Source organism: Diadema setosum, chromosome 3, assembly GCF_964275005.1.
Source record: "Diadema setosum chromosome 3, eeDiaSeto1, whole genome shotgun sequence".
NCBI classification, from domain to species: domain Eukaryota; kingdom Metazoa; phylum Echinodermata; class Echinoidea; order Diadematoida; family Diadematidae; genus Diadema; species Diadema setosum.
In genome coordinates, this window is record NC_092687.1 from 19,418,873 (window position 1) to 19,425,519 (window position 6,647).

Genomic DNA, 6,647 nt, shown 5'->3' on the forward strand with positions numbered 1-6,647 from the left:
AGTAAAATTTCCGATATCAGGACTTACGAACTTTTCCGCCTAGGTTGGCCAAGTTGGCCTTCTTCAAGATATTAGCCAAGGTTCTTGGTTGGTCTACGGTATTGCTCTGCCTCCGTTGCCATGCCAACAGCACCTTCAGCTGTGCCTCTGTGATGTCATTTGGGCAATCGACTCGCTTTTTCATTATTTCGGTAAACCGCAGTCCCAGAAGTAGCCCGACGGGAATGAATTTGTCTGGCGGTATAGCGGCTGCGATATCCATGAGCTCCTGTTCAGTGAGCATGCGAGCCGTGGGTGACTTTGCAATTAAGTGTGATGACCGACCGGATGTTTCTAAGTTGGGTGCACATGCAAGAAAAAAAAAAATATTATCAATTCCTTGAATTGCACTCACGCGTGAATACTTTCCTTAATGTAGTAATACTTTTGTCGAATACGAAGAAATGGTATTCATTTATTTATTTATTTATTTATTCATGTTTTCTTTAAAAAAAAAAGGTAGGCACATTCAGTTTGCTAAGTGCTTTACAATGGCTCCCTGTATATACACAAAATAAAACAACAAATACATTTGAAGTAACATGATTCACACAATTACAGATCAATGACATAAACAAACAAAAGAAATACACTTAACTACACTTCTGTAACAATTACTGTACACATCAAAAGTAGGGCCTTAACATCAAAAGTAGAACCTTAACATTAAAAGTATAGGGCCTGATTAGACTGTTAAGAAATGGTATTTAAGAAAGACATTTGTATGGGACTTTTTGTGATCTCCCGAGCGTCCCCCCCCCCCCACCCAAATCTCTCTCTCTCTCTCTCTCTCTCTCTCCCTTCCTCTATCTGTTTCCTTCTCCTTTTTTCTTTCTCTCCCTCTTTTTTTTTCTTACACCAGGTTGTATCTCTATTTTCTCCGTGAAATTTGCCTCTACCCTCCTATACGTGGCTAATGACGTTTTTATTTTTGTTTTGATATGACATCAATATAATTATTGGATTACAATATGATTACGAAAGTAATCATATTGTAATCCTGTCACCTAAAGGCATTTGACATTCAGGTCTACTTGTGTCAGCATGCAACAGGATTACAATAGAACAATAGACCGAAGCAGGGAGGTGCCACCTCCGTGATCGTAGCAACATAAACGTATCAGGGTTAATTACCCTTGGATAAAATGAAGGATTAGGATTAGGGTTACGGTCAAAGGAAGGGTTTGGGGTAATTTTCCAGGGGTAGTTGCCCCAGAAACCCCCAAAAGATAAGTTTCGAATTACCACGAAGTGAACAGTGCTCCTGTGGTAAGCCGCAGATGTGTAGGATCGTCGAGAGGCGCGTGTTTCGGCTTCGACTGCTCCTCAAGTCGCCCGCTGGTTGGTCGTCAAACCACGCACGTAACATCCGGAACGTGGCTTCAGTGAAGAAGGCGTGATCTATGCGAAACGACTCGAGTTTTGACGACTGGAACCCAAGTCTCAAGCCAATGGCGTAATAGAGATCTGGCGGTATCGCCTCGCTTATATTCCATAAATCTACCTCCGGTGTAACACATGTATCTACAATAATCAGAACAGATATGCTTGTTTGTTTCAAGGTGAGATATATATATATATAATTATATACATAATATATATATAATTATATAATGATAATATACATATATATATATATATATATATATATATATATATATATATATATTCGCTATTTTCAAATGTCACATTTCTGTATTTAAAGTTTTATCCGATAGACTTTAGAAGGACAAATCTTCCCTCTTCACTTTTAAGACAGAAGGAGAAAAAAAAAATAGCTTGTAATAGATCAACTTCGAGGTTAGGGAGCAATCAGGTGTGGATGAGATCAGCAGTAACGCTTAATTTAACACACCACAGTACTTTGAAAACCACAAGTTGTGAATTTCAAAGAACCGGTTATTCCTGGACACATGGAATTCTATTTTTTTTTTCATTTAAGTTTGCTTAACAGACCTCTGGTTTTTAATCAAAACGCAAAATTCATATAATATATGTGCTCCAGCATATAGCATGGCAACAAGCGATATGCAACTAGTGTCACCACATTCTTTGGAATATCATGTGTATCATTATTTTTTCCTTGCATTTTATGTTGAAATGCCAAAATTCTAATAATTTTATGTTGAAATGCCAAAATTCTAATAATGATTAGACATGTTAGAAATAAAAATACGTGTGGGTATTATACCAATATTTCTCGACTCTTACACTCTCTATGTTAATATCAGTGTTGGTTATACCAGAACGCGGACGTACGGTACGGCAATCCCCAGATGGTTAGTTACTTAGTTTATATGCTTCTGTTGGATTCAGGTTCGGGCTAATCTGACATTTAATTGGCCCTGGTATGGTGGGAATAAATTACGTAAGAACAAAGCTTATTAAAAAAAAAGTTGTTCTTCCTCTGTGACAGACGGAAATGGACAGACAATAACGACAACGACAGTCTTTAGGAAACAAAACTGGGTAGACGATAAATGAGAAAAAATGTGGGAATGCTGCAGTAATATGCATATTAAAACGCCAGCATTTTGCATAACCACTAAGACATTGATGTATAATCCAACCTTAACATTCACCATTGACTTATAAAAATGATTAATTCATTATACATTCGTTGATATCATATCCGTTTGTTAGAGAGTATGGCAAATCAATTACAATTACGACTGATGTTTGTACGGTTAAGTAGGGCCTATAGTTTTATAGAATTTATAGAATTTGAATATATTTCTTGAATTTTCACAAAGAACCATGCATGGGAAAGATAGAAAGATAATATTTGATGATGTCAGTCAAAAAAAAAACCCCATAAAATGAAAGAGCTACAATATAGACCTTCCACGTTAAACTGAATTAAAACGTACTTCTCCAGTAACGAGAATTTGAGATGACGCTTTTGTCCAACTCAATGTCCTCCACCTCATCTGCAGTATTGGAGAAGATTGAATTTCGGGGACTAGGTGTAACGTCGACCATGGTGAGATCAGAATTGTCATTTTGGTCCAATGAACTAGAGAAAGATGGTCATTTACAAATAATACGTAAGACTCAATTCTTCTTTTCTTTCTTTTTTTTTTTTTGGTCATGCAATTCTTCAAATTGTTTGTCTAACTGAAAACTATTAGACTGGTGTTAGGAAATGTATTTCATATTGTCATGTTCCTTATCTTTATCTTTCACTACTTTTTCAATAAGTAGGCCTACTTCTCTGGACTGAGTTTTTTTTTCAAGCATTATTTCATTAATATGCAAAGCATCTATAGGCCTACATAAAGATTGTTTTCATCCAAATAATACATCTTTAATCTGGAAAATAATCCTCTTAAGAGGAATGTCTGTTCTGCATTTCTCTCAGAAGCTTTGCGAGCAATATCACCATTACGGAACAAACTCCCCTCACAATTCTAGCTTAAATAATTCACAATTTTGTTAAAAACATTTTTTTTTTTTTGCTAACATTGCTGACTTTGTTGGTGAAAATTACTCTAAACATTTATCTAAAATATATATATATATTTGCATATTCTACCATAGAGACTCAAATTATGGTATTGTACGATTCTAGAAACCGAATATCATCACTACCATCATTTACTAGTTTTGTCATCTTTCGATGATAAATTAGCCATTTCATCTTCACCAATAAAATTGAGAATCACTATTGAAATCATTGTAGACAAGTGTTAAGCTAAGATCAGAGTAGAAGGCAACGTTATGTTCGCTATGTTTAGCTTCAAATGATGACCAAAATCATTCTGCATTTTCAAAAAAACAACAACAAAACAAATGCATTTTCTTTTGCTTCTATACTTCAGTAGTTCCCAAGAGTCATCAGGATTTGTCGGTCTACGCATTTTCTCAGTCTCGTTCTCATAGAACACGTGCAGGTGTTCACCAACTTGCACCACTATGCTCCCTGCAGTAGTCAACGCACTTCGAATCGGGGAATCTTCGGCTGAGTTTGACGTCACTTGTGCGCTGCAAATTTCGTCATGGTTCTCGTCGAAAACTGTCAATAGGGTGACCAGAATCAGTAAGGAATAAAAGTAAAATGGAAATAGTGTATAAAGCCTACACCTTTTGGATGCAACCTGGGAATAGAATTCAAGTCAATTTAAATAATTCAAATCAGTTTATTCACCATCACTTCAGAAATTGGCCTACAATGAATAGACACAACGCAATTACATACACATTGTAGTCCTATACAAAGTAAACTTAGCACAGTAAAATTGGCACAAAGCAAAAAGAGTGTTGTACTTGATAGTGAGAACCCCATGGCCAAGAGGGCTTGTGCCGAAAGGGTGGGTTGGGTGGTGGCGCGTCGCGTTAATGGGAACCACAGAACTCTTACACATAGAAGAAGGGTCTAGGACTTGTCCCCCGGAGGACAACTCCCCCGGAGACTACTCCCACCTGACAAATCCCCCGGAGGACGTCTCCCCCGGAGGACTACTCCCCCGGAGGATGTCTCCCCCGGAGGACGACTCCCCCGGAGGACGACTTCCCCGGGGGACAACTGCCCCAGGGGACAACTCCCCCGGAGGACAACTCCCCCGGGGGACAACTCCCCCGGAGGACAACTCCCCCGGGGGACCACTCCCCCGGAGGACCACTCCCCCGGGGGACAACTCCCCCGGAGGACAACTCCCCCGGGGGACAACTCCCCCGGAGAACAACTCCCCCGGAGGACAACTCCCCCGGAGGACAACTGCCCCGGGGACGTCTCCTGGGGGACAATCCCATACTGAACAGAGATTTTGTGTGTGTGTGTGTGTGTCCTAGAAATTAGAATTAAATTCATCTGTGTAAAAACAGTATTCTTTTTTAATAAAATTTAAATTAAAGTTGGCGTTACCTAAGACACGTTCATCTTTATAACAAAGTTTTTGAAATCTCAGCAAGTTTTTACCATTGTACACGCTACATGTAATGTCGAAAAAAGTAGAAACGCAGGTCCATTTATCACTGAAAATTGGTCAAGAGATAAACACATTGACGGATACACGCTTTTGAGGGGAGAGTTCATTCCTTAGCATGTACCTGTTATTCTTCATTATTTTATAATATTTTAAGAAGTCCATTCTTTGATGATTTTCTTTTTCTCTTTGCAATTCATGATTATGATAAGGAATATGTTAAATGAAAGAAAGATATCATTCAGAGAGGTGAAGGCTCAAGATTTTGAGTTTCTTCAGTTTGTCTCCCTCTACAAAGGAATATGTTGTTAGAAATACCCTTTTAATGGGGTTATGATTTTTATCTTAGATTCTTATGATAGTTACTATCCTGTATGTCACTGTCAGTAATTTCATTGTGCAATTTTCGTTTGTTATGTTGACTGTGAATTTATCTGAACATCATTACAATTCTTAATGTCGGAGAAATAATTGACAGAAAAAATATGAATATTCTGTTCCTGAAAAGACTTGAACGTGTAAAAAGGTAATATCTTCCAACCGGCATTAGGCACTATAATGCAGAAACAGAATTAGCACTGGTTGCACAGTTACCATGCATCCTGAAAGCACCAGCCACATACCGGTATCTGCATGACACACGTATAACATAACCCTTGCTGTACTATTGTTGGTAGAAAACACCAGATTGATAGCTAGAACTTGTTATTAAGAGTATGGTAGTCAATACTACTTGAAAAAATACAGAAAAAATTGCGAAAAATGGCAGTTGGGGTAGGGGTAAAAGGCAAGGAAATTTTATGCCTAAATATGGGCAAAAGGTTAGTATCATGTGGAAGATTAGGTTTTACACTAAAATTATCATTATAATCCATTTGCTTGACCCCCCAAACATGGGGTTAGACACCAAAACCATCACAATTGACCAGAAATGTCTTTTTAAAGCCGAAACGGCGACCAGCTTTTCGGCCGGGGCACCCTGGATTTCGCAATTTTCGTTCTTTTTTTTTTTTTCAAAAATGGTGTCAGTAGGCACAAAGTCATCAAACTAAGGTGTGATGAGCATGTTCTGAAAATGTCATCCTCTTTAGCCCATCTCTAAGAGATATCAAGGGATGACGACTGTAATATTTAGCCTGTTATTTAGAGAGTTCCTTAGTTGTTTCTTTAATCAGTCAGAATAAGCACACGATCTTGGCAGTAATTTGTTGTATTACAATCATGACGAGTTTGAACAATGCAAATGCTTTAGCGATATCGATTGCATCGGATGCCCAAGGGAAGAAACGGACACTGGTCAAAAAGTATATGTGCACATTTTGTTACTACGCAGGTGATAGATTGATATGTTTTTATTCTTCTAGGTCTTGGGTGCAAGTAAGGAAGTTTGCTGAGGTAGTACATCTACCTCCGGGGTTTCTCGAGAGGGGTAACTATAGAGCATAGCAACAGCATCATCTCTGTGGGGATTGGTTGGTGCTGCATAGCTAGGCACTAGTCTCTGCGTTCAAACTGTACTAATTTCAAACATTTGGCATCTCCCTTTTTTTTTAAAGAAAAGTAAAGTTTCTCTTTTTCACACAGATTTTTTCATTTATCAACTACCACTGAAACTTAATTAATAAGCCATTGTCTTTTTAGGATTATCATGGCAATTATTTGATACGTTGTTCACACAATATA